At 46.2% G+C, this 12545-nt stretch overlaps 1 pseudogene; it reads left to right on the forward strand.

The window, feature by feature from the left end:
* The first annotated feature begins 5188 nt into the window (after positions 1 to 5188).
* Positions 5189 to 6435, forward strand: LOC101033189 (L-lactate dehydrogenase A chain-like; annotated as a pseudogene).
* Positions 6436 to 12545: the final 6110 nt, after the last annotated feature.

Raw genomic sequence — 12545 nt, forward strand, 5'->3', positions numbered from 1 at the left:
AGAAAGGCTGAAGGGCCTTGGGCCATCCAGGCAGAATTCAGAATATCGTATTGATCCACCACACTGACTCCTCCTTAAGTTGTATGGGCTTCAGAGGATGGGAACTACCATAAAGGTGAAGTTCTGAGAGATTCAATGATCTAGGGTATGATGGGACATCTCCTCAAAGTAAAGGACAAGTTGCGGCACATTTTCCTAATATACATAAAGGCACCATATGGGCTCAGGCAGCCATATGTGCCCAACTGTTCCAACCCCACTGCATGGCAACTGTGTGGTTTGATGAAGACTCACGCCACTCTACCCAGGTCTGAGTGTGGGCCCTGATTAGACTGAGCCAACTGAAGAATTTCCACTGCCTCCAAGCCATACTTACTGGCAATGGGTGGGTGACCTGGGTTAGTCTATTCACAATAAAGCTTGGAACTTCTATTTTATGGCTAAGGTAGGAGAATCCTGTTCTCTCCTCCAGTGAAGAAGAAAGCATGTAGCTCTGGGAGCCCCCAGCAGCCCACCTGACTTCCCTGAGGGAAGCCAGCAAACCTAATGAATGATACCCAGAGACTTGCAGAACCAAGAGATCATAGAGAAACCAAGCTTTCACCTGATGATATGGGGACCAAGCAACCCAGAAGCCTGCTCTACCTGTGAGTTCTCCCAGTGTTTGAGCCAGTATGGTTCCACCCTTACAGGTTAGGCCACCTTGAATGAGCCTCCTGATGTTTGCAGCATATTGAGTCTCAGTTCCTGCAGGACCTCCTCGGCATCATGTCAACACCAAGAAAAGCACAAATTTGGCTCCAATCCAATGGCCAGCAATGTCAACCTCTTCTAAAGGAGATGCTGACAGAACAATGAAACGGGAGTTTATTGCACAAGTTGAATAAGACATGCGCTTTGCTGTCCCTGTCCCCAAAGTCCAATGACAATTGCTTTTATCTCCTTTTTTCTCCCCACCATTCCCCATCTCCCAAGCCCCCAATAAATCCTCCTGTCTTCCCTCCTTCTCTCATTCTCTCCACCCCTCCCCTTGGTCAGCAAAACAAGATCCCGAAAGGGGCCAGAGCATCTGAGAATCCTGAGGAGGCACAGGGCAGATGGGAGGGGTACCCATGCCTGGGATTTGAGATTTCCTCCTTTACCTGTGCCATGCTCTGGGGACAAAGGATCTTCACCAAGGCAAGAATATCTTTTCAGACTCATCTTAAAAAAAAAAAAGCCACATTGAGAGAGACGCAGACAGTGGAGACCATATGAGTATGCAGGCAGAGACTGGAATTCTGCAGCCTCAGGCCAAGGAACACCCAGAAACACCAAAAGCTGGAGGAGGCAATAAGGATCCTTCCCTAGAATCTTCACTGGGTCAGAAAGGAGCCTTCAGGGGGGATGCAGGTGTGCTGACACCTTGAGTCTAGGGGAAAGAGAGCATGGTGGAGGAACGGGCTTTTGGCTCATTGATTCACCACCTCTGAGGACTGCCAGTGGCCTCTACTGTGCACCACCTTAGACCCTCTTGGTCTCATCTATCTCTGATCCCAGCCCCAGCTGTGGTGGCCAGGTCTTCACAGGCCCTGCCCAGCTTCCTGCATTAGTGACTGGACAACATCTTCCCCAATACTGGGCTCGGGATGCCAGGCACATGCACTATTCAGAACTGTGAGGAATTAACACTAGGAATTAATAGGCTAACCTTTAACCAACAGGGGTTTCAAGTTAGTGGAAAATTGCTGCACTCTCTCTACCTTGAATGACTGCTCTGAGATGATTCTCATGGAATCATTGGAGGAGATCAGGCAGTCACAGAAGGTGGAGCCAAGGCACTCCTCCACCCAGCCTCACTTGCTGTCCCATACCTGATCCTGGGATCACACTGCCTAACAGTCCTCAAAAGCCTGTGTCTCAGGTTCTGCTTTTTGGGGAATCCAGGCTCAGGCAGGATTCACACATGATTCTAAAGCAAGGACTATTCCATCTGGCTACAAAATTCTAAAGCAAGGACTATTCCATCTGGCTACATGTGATTGTTCTTCAAGCTAAAGCCAGTGAACAGCCCTGTATTAAATAAGATGCAGATGAGGCTGTTTTAACAAGCAAACTTGAGTACAGTGACTTCAAAAGAAAGATTTTATTTTTCACTTGTATAGAGTCTGGATAGACTGGCCAGGGCTGGTGAGGTGCTGGGAAGCAGGGCACACTACCTCGTTCTCTGCCGTCATTGTGACCAGTGTCAAAGCGTGCTCTTGTCACATTCCTGCCTACAGGAAGAGGGAAGAGGAAGAGTGCTCCCTTTGTGTGCTTGGCTCATACCTCCTTGACCAAAATTTGTATACAAAATTCTGTTATCAAAATTTGGTCACACCCCTTGCTGCAAAAGATGTTAAGAAAAGTGGTTTCAACTAGATGGCCATGTATCCAACCCAATCTGGTGGATTTCATGATCAAAGGGAAACTGGATTGATGAATACTAGGAGACAAGAGCATCCTCTGCTGCCAATGAAACTGCCTTCAGGAATCTACAAGAACAGACACCCTACCATGCAAAACAAACCAACTTGGAAGGAACACAGTGAACATGAGTGGCCTTGATCCAGAGCCTCCAAGGAGCAGAGTCCACTACATTCAGATCAACTAGTAATCTCAGAACTGTCCTATGAGACCTGTGTTCTATCATTCCCATTTTACAGATGAGGAAACTGAGGCTCAGAAGAAGTGATGTTCTCAAGGTCAAGAAGTGCCATAGCTGGAATTTGATCTAACACACAGTTTCCTTAAGCAGATATCCTTGACTCCTTTATCACACTGCCTCCCTTTGAGAGCCACTAATTTCCTGTTTTCAACTCTTCCAACTCAGAATGACCCTCTGAGTCATTACGGTTGACGACCTCTGGGGTGGCCCCCTAAGCTGATGTTTATTGATATGGTTTGGCTCTGTGTCCCTACCCAAATCTCATGTCGTATTGTAATCCCCATGTGTCAGGAGAGGAGCCTGGTGGGAGGTGATTGGATCATGGGGGTGGATTTCCCCTTTCCTGTTCTTGTGATAGTGAGTGGGTTCTTATAAGATCTGATGGTTTAAAAGTGTGTGGTATTTCCCCCCTTGCTCACTCTCTCCTGTCTACATGTGAAGAAAGTCCTTGTTTCCCCTTCCCCTTCCACCATGATTGTAAGTTTCCTGAGGCCTCCTCAGCCACACCGAACTGTGAGTCAGTGAAGCCTCTTTTGTTTATAAATTACCCAGTCTCAGGTAGTATCTTTATAGCTGTGTGAAAACGACTAATACATTTATACTCTTGTGTGATCCCCTACCCTTGAGTGTCAGTGGGGCCTGTGATTTGTGACGAGATGTACATTATTACGTTACAAAAGATTGTAACCTCTCTTGCTGGATGTGAAGAAGCAAGCTGCCATGTTGTAAGCTGTCCTATGGAGAGGGCGACACGGCAGTGAACTGAGGGCAGCTCCAGCCTCCATCCAAAAAACAAAGTGAGGTCCTCAGCCCAGCAGCCAGTAAGGAGCTGCCAAAGCCTGTGAGCACAGAAGCAGATCATCTCCCCAGTCAAACCTCAGATGAGACCACAGCCCCAGCCAGCATCTTGATTGCAGCTTTGTTAGGGCATGGAGCAGAGGGCCCACCCATTCTGTGTCCAGACTCCTGACCCACAGAATTATGAGATAATAAATGTGAAGTGGTTTAAGCTGCTAGGCTTATAGTAACATTGTTACACAGTCATACATAACTTATATGTTCTTAGTTTCCCTCTCTGAAAATGGGCAAAATACACCACCTTTCAATGTACACTCAACCAGTGGGAAGGAAGCCATTCTCCTATACTCAGCTGAACTTGTTTTCTACAGATGCTTTCACAGAGTACCACAAGTTTTGTGGCTTAAAAAAACACAAATTTTCTTGCTTGCAGCCCTAGAGGTCAGAATTCTGAAATCAGTCTCACTGAGCTAAGGTTGAGGCATTGGCAGGGCTGCTTATTCCTGAGGGGACTCTAAAACAGAATTATTTTCTTATCTTTTGCAGCTTCTAAATTCCATCTTTATTACCTGGCTCATGGCCCTTTCTTTCATTTTCAAAGCCAGCAGTGTCGCTTTTTCAAACCCCTCCTTCCATCCTCACATCACTTTTATAACTCTGAGTCTCCTGTGTCCCTTTATGAAAACATTTATGATTGCATTAGGTCAACCCAGATATTCCAGGATAGTTTGTAAACGTGTGTTCTTTTAAGCTGCTGAATTTGTGCTAAGATTGTCACACAGCAACAGAAAACTAATGCTGTGTGTACTAGTCAAAGCTCTCCAGAGAAACAGAACCAATAGCATATATAGAGAGATAGAAAAGGAAGTTTAATATGGGAATTGGCTCCAGGATTTACACCACCAGGACCACCCCTGTCCAGGGAAGCTGATGGTGTAACTTCCAGTCAGTCCTGGAATCCGAAGGCCTGAGAACCGGGAGCTCCACTGTCCAAGGGTAGAAGAAGATGGATGTTCCCACTCAGGAAGAGAGAGCAGATTCATTCTTCCTCCACTTTTTTTCTACCTGGACCCTCAACAGATTGTCTGATGCCCACACACATTGGTGAAGGCAGTTTCTTTACTCAAGTCTATTGATTCAGTGCTAATCTCTTCCAGAGAGACCCTCACAGACATACCCAGAAATGTTTTACCAGCTATCTGAGTATCACTTAACCCTGTCAGTTGACACATAAAATTAACCATCATGCTATCTCAAGTCCTTAATTTAATCACAGGTACAAATTCCCTTTGTCCATAAGGTATCATACTTCCAGGTTCTGGGGATTAGGACATGAACATCTGTAGGGGCTTTTATTCAGCCTACCCCATCATTACACCTTAGGAACACAACCAATGCTGGTTTACCAAGACACCTACATTCATTAGTATGGTTTTTCATCTATGCTAGAGCACCTCCAGTATGCCTGGCATGGGTTCTGGTCACTGCAAATAAATTTACAATGTCTGCTCTCTAGGGGGTGAGAAAAGAAACATCTGAACAGTTGTAAAGGGAAAATTGAAAGTTTATATTTCTTCAATGTCTACCATATGTGATTAGTCTTCTGTTGATCCTGTAACATATTACAAAGAACTTGTGGCTTAAAACAACACAGTGGCTGGAATTGCTGCCACCAAGTCCAGATCTCATTGCTGTGTTCCCCTGATGGCCACCCAATGTGCATTCCCAATTCCTTTTGGTTCCAAGTCCAATATAGCAATTCTCAAGGATCAGCTGATTTATAATCTTCTAAAGGAAATATAGACACCTCCCCCACCCAGAATATGATTACAGTTTTGGGGTTGGTGCTGTTCACATGGCCTGTGCCATCAATATCTTAATGAAAGACTTGGCTGATTAACTTGCTGTCATTGATATCGTGGAAGACAAATTGAAGGGAGAGATGATGGCTCTCCAACATGGCAGCCTTCTCCTTAGAACACCAAAGACTGTCTCTGGCAAAGACTATAATGTAACTGCAAATTCCAACTGGTCATTATCATAGCTGGGGAACATCAGCAAGAGGGAGAAAGCTGTCTTAATTTGGTCCAGTGTAATATGAATATCCTTAAATTAATCATTTCTAATGTTATAAAATACAGCCCAAACTGCAAGTTGCTTATTGTTTAAAATCCAGTGGCTATCTTGACTATGTGGCTTGGAAGATAAGTGGGTTTCCAAAAAGCCATGTTTTTGGAAGTGGCTGCAATCTGGATTCGGCCTGATTCCATTACCTGATGGAGGAAAGGCTGGGAGTTCACCCATTAAGATGTCATGGGTGGGTCCTTGGGGAACATTGATACTCTAGTGCAGGAGTCCCCAAACATTTTACACAGGGGGCCAGTTCATTGTCCCTCAGACCATTGGAGGGCTGCCACATACTGTGCTCCTCTCACTGACCACCAGTGAAAGAGGTGCCCCTTCCTGAAGTGCGGCGGGAGGCCAGAAAAATGGCCTCAGGGGGCCGCATGCGGCCCGTGGGCCGTAGTTTGGGGATGCCTGCTCTAGTGTGTGTGGAGTGGAGTTAATGTTGCTGGTGTCTCCCTGAGGACTCTGCGTCCAGATTTAGGGACTGATGCAGATAAGGAACTGTGGAAAGAGGTCCACATGGAGGTAGTCAAGAGTGCTTATGAGGTGATCAACTGAAAGGCTTCACATCCTGGGCGTTTGGACTCTCTGTGGCAGATTTGGCAGAGAGTCTAATGGAGAATCTCAGGTGAGTGCACCCAATTTCCATCATGATTAAGGGTCTCTATGGAATAAAGGATGATGTCTTCCTTAGTGTTCCCTGCATCTTGGGACAGAATGGAATCTCAGACCTTTTGAAGGTGACTCTGACTCCTGAGGAAGAGGCCCATTTGGAGGAGCGTACAGATACACTTTGGGGAATCCAAAAACAGCGGCAATTTTAAAGTCTCCTGACATCATACCATTTCTCTGTCTAGGCTACAACAGGATTTTATTTGGAGATTGTGCACGTGTCCTTTTTATCTGATCTGTGATTAAAGCAGTAGTGTTAAGATGGACTGGGAAAAAAATTAATTCCTCAAGCTAGAAATAGGAATGGTTTGTGAAACCCTACAGCGATATCCCGGTGCTGGATGGCACTAATCTTGTGTAGTCCTGAAAGTCTGCCACCTCAGAGGCACCACTGCTAATGCTGCATATGCTGCAGTTGCCTCTTGAGCCAGATGGATGTTTACTGTGTGTTATATAACTTCCTGGCTCCTTCACCAAACATGCCTAGTCCAACATTTTTTCCCAGTCAGTCACATCCTGGGATCCAGTGTATAAATCCAATATTGCATGTCTTGTGCATAATTGTTCCAAAAGATATTCCTCTGTGGACTATATATATATCAGTAGCACACATTGCCATATAATGTAAAAAGAAATATCTGCATATAAACAATGCAATCAACTATCCAAGTGTTATACCAACTAAGTCCCCCAGTAAACCTTGAACAGTGAAAAAATTAAAAATAATACAGCACAATGGATGTTCTTATAGTTTTTAGGCCAAATGTTCAGCATGGGTCTAAAATCAAGGTTCCAGCAGGGCTGTGTTCCTTTCTGGAGGCTCCAGGGGTGAATCTGTTTCCTCGCCTTTTCCAGCTTCTAGAAGTCGCCTCCATTTTTTGTTTATGACGTCTCCTTCCATCTCAAAACCACCAATTGTGGGTCGCAATCTTTTCAGGCTGCCATCAGTCTGATTCTCTCTCTTCTGCCTCCCTCCTCCACCTATACGGGCCCTCTTGATTACATCAGGCCACCAAGATCATCCAAGATGAGCTCTGCATCTCAAGATGGCTGACAAGCAAGGCCGATTTCATCTGCTGCCCTAATTCCCCTTTGCCATGAAGCTAATGTTTTCACAGGTCCAGGGAATCAGGAAGTGGACATCTTTGGGAGCCATTATTCTGCCTACCACAGCATTTCACACCCAGTGATAGCATTTTGAAAGTATTATCTCATTTATTCTTCAGAACAACCAAGTAAAGTAGTATCATCATGACTCCTATTTTGCAGATGGGGAAATGGGGTATAGGGAGCTTACACAATTTTCTCAGAGTCACATGGCTGATAGTGATCATATATGAAACCAGACAGTTTTGGTCTAAAACTCACTCTTATAAACACTGTACCACGTTGCCTCATATGTAATGCCTACTACATGCCAGTCCCATGCTGTTTTATAAACTATAATAAACCAGCAGTTTCCTTTATGTAAACAAAGCTTTAACTTTCAAGTTTGCAACGGAGAGAGACTCTCTATCAAGGAAGGGTGTTGGAACCTCACAATCCCAGTCTTCTTTACTTCATGGACCATGATGTTTCTGCTGCCATGACCCACCTCTCTGGTCTAGGGGACACTGGGTGTCTCCCTTAGACAGCCTCACAGAGCCAGATTAAGAATCAACAAGGCCAGGCATGATGGATCATGCCTGTAATCCCAGTACTTTGGAAGGCTGAAGTGAGAGCATCACTTGGCCCAGGAGTTCAAGACCACCTTGGAAACAGTGAGACCTCATCTCTACAAAGATAAAAAAAAAAAATTAGTCAGGCATGGTGGGGTGAATACGTGGTCTCAGCTAAGCTATGGTTGCCCCACTGCACTCCAGCCTCAGTATTAGAGCAAGATCCTGACTATAAAAAGAAAAAGAGGAAAAAGGACCAACAGCTAAGCGTGTCTTTGAAGCCATCTATGAGAAGGGCCAGATCATTCCAGGGAGAGTAAGATGGAGGGAATTATATTTAGCAAAATTCTCTCAAGGGCAATATGACAGGGAAGATTTTTTTGAGGGGCCTTCTGGAATGAAAAATAAGACCCCCAAAGGCAGGCTTGAAGATCAACAGATGGTTGATTTAATCTTTGTGGAGGGGGCTGAGTTAACTGTAGTTTTATTTTATTCCATACAGTCTGCAAATTTGGGTCAGAGCAGAATTGTTCCGACAGCAAAAGAGACGTAGAAGCAGGAGACCTACTTCCCTGTACCTGCCACTCCCACCCCCAGATGAATATGAAGCCAACATTGAGGGAACATAAGTTTGGAGGACAAATTGTTAGCCTGCTCAGGCCCCCACACATTTTCACTCTCTTTACAGAGTTTCTTCCCTTTAAAATCCCATAGCAAAGTTGAGACATGACAAAACGTTTCTATTCTATCAAGATTTTGTTTCCCTTAAGTCCAAAGGATTTCAGAAGGGAGATACATATGGAGAGGAACATGAAACAACATTATGTCAGCGGGCTATGCCATCTGGCTCCTGACCTGCTCTGCTCACCGTCTTAGTACCCACTGCCCGAAAGACCACCCTGCCAGACACAACTGCCTTTGAAGAATGCTAATCTGAAGTGATGCAGGCAGGTACCCACCCCGCGCCCCGAGCTCAGAGCCCACCCTCCAAGGTTCAGCTTTTCATTTGATTAATACTGGAAGGGCCTTTTAGAGGTGATTAAGCAGAGGAATTCAGAAACTCCTGTAGGAAAACACCATCTGCACCAAGCCCCTCATTCATAAAAGACACACGCACACACCAGGAAGAAGAAGACCACACAATGCACACAGTCACTCTTTCCAATAACTCATCAAAGCGAGTATCATTAGCTCTTTTTACACAGCAGTAAGCTGAGGCTCGGGAAACAACGTAATTTCTCCAACCCGCACAAACTAACGAAGCCACAGTTTGATTAACCTTTCTCAAACTGCAGAAGCCACGCTGCCTCCCCATGATAAAGGAAAAAAAGAAAGTGCAAACAACTGTTTTGACCTCACAGCCCACACCCTTCCCATGTCACTACTTAATATTCGAATGCAGAGAATTTCCACACTGGAGAATCAAAAGCCCAAAGATTTTCCCTAGAAGGCCTCGGAGCTTGATTTTTCACAAGTGGCCCTAAGGATGGAAAAAGTCTCCCAAATTGAGACTGGCAGGAGAGTGGGACCCATTTTGTCTGATTTTTCTTCCCTCCTTTCTTGGCACCAGTAGTCTCAGCTCACGCCAATGGAAAATTCCCAAGTGCCAAGCAGTTCTCAGATAATCTACACGCAAAACAAAACAAAACAAAAAAAAAAAAGCCTTTCAACAGAGAGCACTCATGAGGGGTTAAGGCAAGGCTCCAGCCAAAACATAGATTTTTTCAGATTCTTGACGTCTTTTTCATGTTGATCAGGAGGTCTGCGCCCAGCCTCAGCTGATGATGGCTTCAGTCCATCATTGAGACAAGTACTGGGTCAGACCAGAGCCTGCCTTTGGGCTCAAGAGGGTCCCAGGTGCAGATAGTTTGACCTCTGCCAGGCCTGAGCCTGACAATTCCCTGTGGGAAGGAACAGGAGCTGCCGGAGGGGCTGTGCTGGCTTCACAGATAGATGAACAGAGGTGGAGTTTTGAGAGAGTGAGAAAGAACGAGAAAGAGACTGATGGTGAAAGAGTCCCTATATATATCCTAGAAGACAAAATCTGTCATAGAATGCTCTATTCATAAGACAAAAGATTTATTAATCCTCTCATGCAATCTCATATTAACAGTAACATTTGAATATATTCATTTAACCATATTTATTAGGCACCTAAGCATTAGGCACTGTGTAGAAAGCAAGAAATTGACAGTAGGCAGAGCAGCCCAGGTGCCTGCTGGCAGAAAGCTTTCATCCTCACCATGGAGACATGCATTAAAATTGGCAGTGACATAGTAAACTTCAGAGCTATTGGAGGGGTCATGGGAGTGCAGAAGACAGGGAAATCTGATGTTTATTTGGAGTTGATGTTTTTACAAAACATTCCCCCCCACCCCACACTGCAGTTTTTAATCTTCTAAAAACCACTTGGCAAGGCGTGCATTGCTGTGTTATCATTGGCGTCATCCCATGTTGGAGATGAGGAAACTGAGGCTGAGAGAGGTGAAGGAGCACACAGGGCAGCCCAGAAGCCAGGTGTGCCTGCCTCCTGTCCAAGAAGCCCTCTCTCCTGACAGCACCAGGCTCCTCTGCTCACCAGCTGAGGGTAGGTGCACCGGGCCTGCTGCACCTGGGGCTGGCTGACTCTGTGGGGAGGCCATCTGCCTGCTACCTGCTCACTCAGGGACCTTCTCGGGGAACTCGGTAGGCCTGAGAAAGAGACATGGAAGACAGTCAGGCCTTCCAAGGTGACCTCTAATCACCTCTGATCCCCTTGCTTTCCCCAAGCTTAGCATTTCCCAGGTCAAGACATCCCTAGGTGGTTCATAAACTCAGCCCAACTCTGTGACACCTTATGCCAAAGACCTCTAACTCAACACAGGCAGAGGCTGTGCCCACAGGCACAGGGAGATGCCTTTTCAGAGGGGCATGTACTTCTTCCCCTCCACTCCTTCCACCCTAGCCCCTGGGGTTAGCCATGGGCAGAACTTCTGGGGAAGAAGGACCACCTGAGATAGCACGTCTTGGGGAAGGCTGCAATGACATGTTTGCATTCCCTCTGGCCCAATAAGCTGTAAATCGGAGACAGCTGAGCTCTAACCTGGCTTTACCACTTGTCTTTGCTCCAGCTGGTATAACAAAGTACCACACTGAGTGGCTTGTCAACAACAGACGTCTGTTTCTCACAGTTCTGGAGGCTGCCAGTCCAAGATCAAGGCTCCAGCATGACCAAGGTCTGGCGAGGGCCCCCTTCTGGGGGTCACTCTGCAGAATGCTGAATTCCCTTTGTATCCTCACATGGTGGAAAGAGGGTATCTTGGCTGTCTGGTCCCTTCTTATAAGGGCATGAATTCCATCACGAGGGCTCAGCCCTCATCACCCCCCAAAGGCCCCACCTCTAAATGGCGTCGCATTGGGGGTTAGATTTCAGCACATGAATTTGAGGGTGTTTGTGGGCTCCCTAGGCATCTCTTGACCTGGGAATTAGGGTTGTTAGAATGCTGTGGATTTTAGCAGATGAATACGGACAAGCACTTGACCCACAACCCTACTTTAAAACTGGGCAACCCTTGCTAGGATCTGTTACCTTCTGAGCCTTGGCTTTCCTACCTGTTCTGTGGCGGCCCCCGCTGCTAGTTGAGTGGCCCTGAGCCTGTGTCTGTGCACGTGTCATGGGCTCAGCACAGGCTGCTCTTAGGTAGCTTTCTTCCCTCTACTCTTGACAGCAAGGACCACCTCACTCCCTAGTCCCAGCACCCAGTGTGCGTCCAGGCATAGAGGAGGCACAAAGAGAATTTCCTTTTGATTAAAGTTGGTTCATTTTATTCTGCCTTACTCTTTATTTTGGGGCTCTGTGGGAGGGAACCTATGTGGAATTTGGCCACATGGCCCCAGACCATGAATAGATCCGTTGTGATACATGTTCTGGTCTCAGAGATACACGCCCAGTGGAAACGAAAACCAGAGGTTGGAGTCAAGAGACCTAACTTCTAGCTTGGTTCAGATTCCGGCTTCACCACTTGCCGGCTACATGACTTTAGCAAATCATTTGCTTTTTCTAGCCTCTGTTTCTCAATCGCAAGGGTGGGTCCCGAAGGACTCCTCCGCCCTGACACTCTCAGAGGTCTACCTAGTTCAAAAACAGGCCAGGAGGCTCTGTCCAGATCTGCCCTCCCCTCTCCCGGATGTGGAGGCCAATGCTGATTTCAGAGACGTGACTCTTCACCAGGACTGTGTTATCTGAAGCACACACAGAACCTCTTTTAAAATGTCCTGGGATGGAGCCCAAGTAGCCTCTGGGTTGGAGACCAGGTGGTTTTCACATACTCCCTGCACTGAAAACTACCAAACCTGCAAGAAATTAACCAAGCCTGAGATGGAAAGAAACATCAGCCTGAGATTTCTGCCCCAGGTCTTTAGAAACCAGGCCATACTTTAGCAGGTATCCGGTTGGTCACATGTGAGAGAATCCTGAGATATTCTAAGCTCATACCTTTATTTGTGAAAACTTTTTCCAAAAGCATCATTATTTCCCTGAGGCTGCTATAATCAATTAACCACAAGCTGGGTGTCTTTTAACAAGGTAAATGTATTCCCTCATAGTTCCATCCCAGCCTTTGAGG

Source organism: Saimiri boliviensis, chromosome 3 (genome assembly GCF_048565385.1).
Source record: "Saimiri boliviensis isolate mSaiBol1 chromosome 3, mSaiBol1.pri, whole genome shotgun sequence".
In the NCBI taxonomy this organism is placed as follows: domain Eukaryota; kingdom Metazoa; phylum Chordata; class Mammalia; order Primates; family Cebidae; genus Saimiri; species Saimiri boliviensis.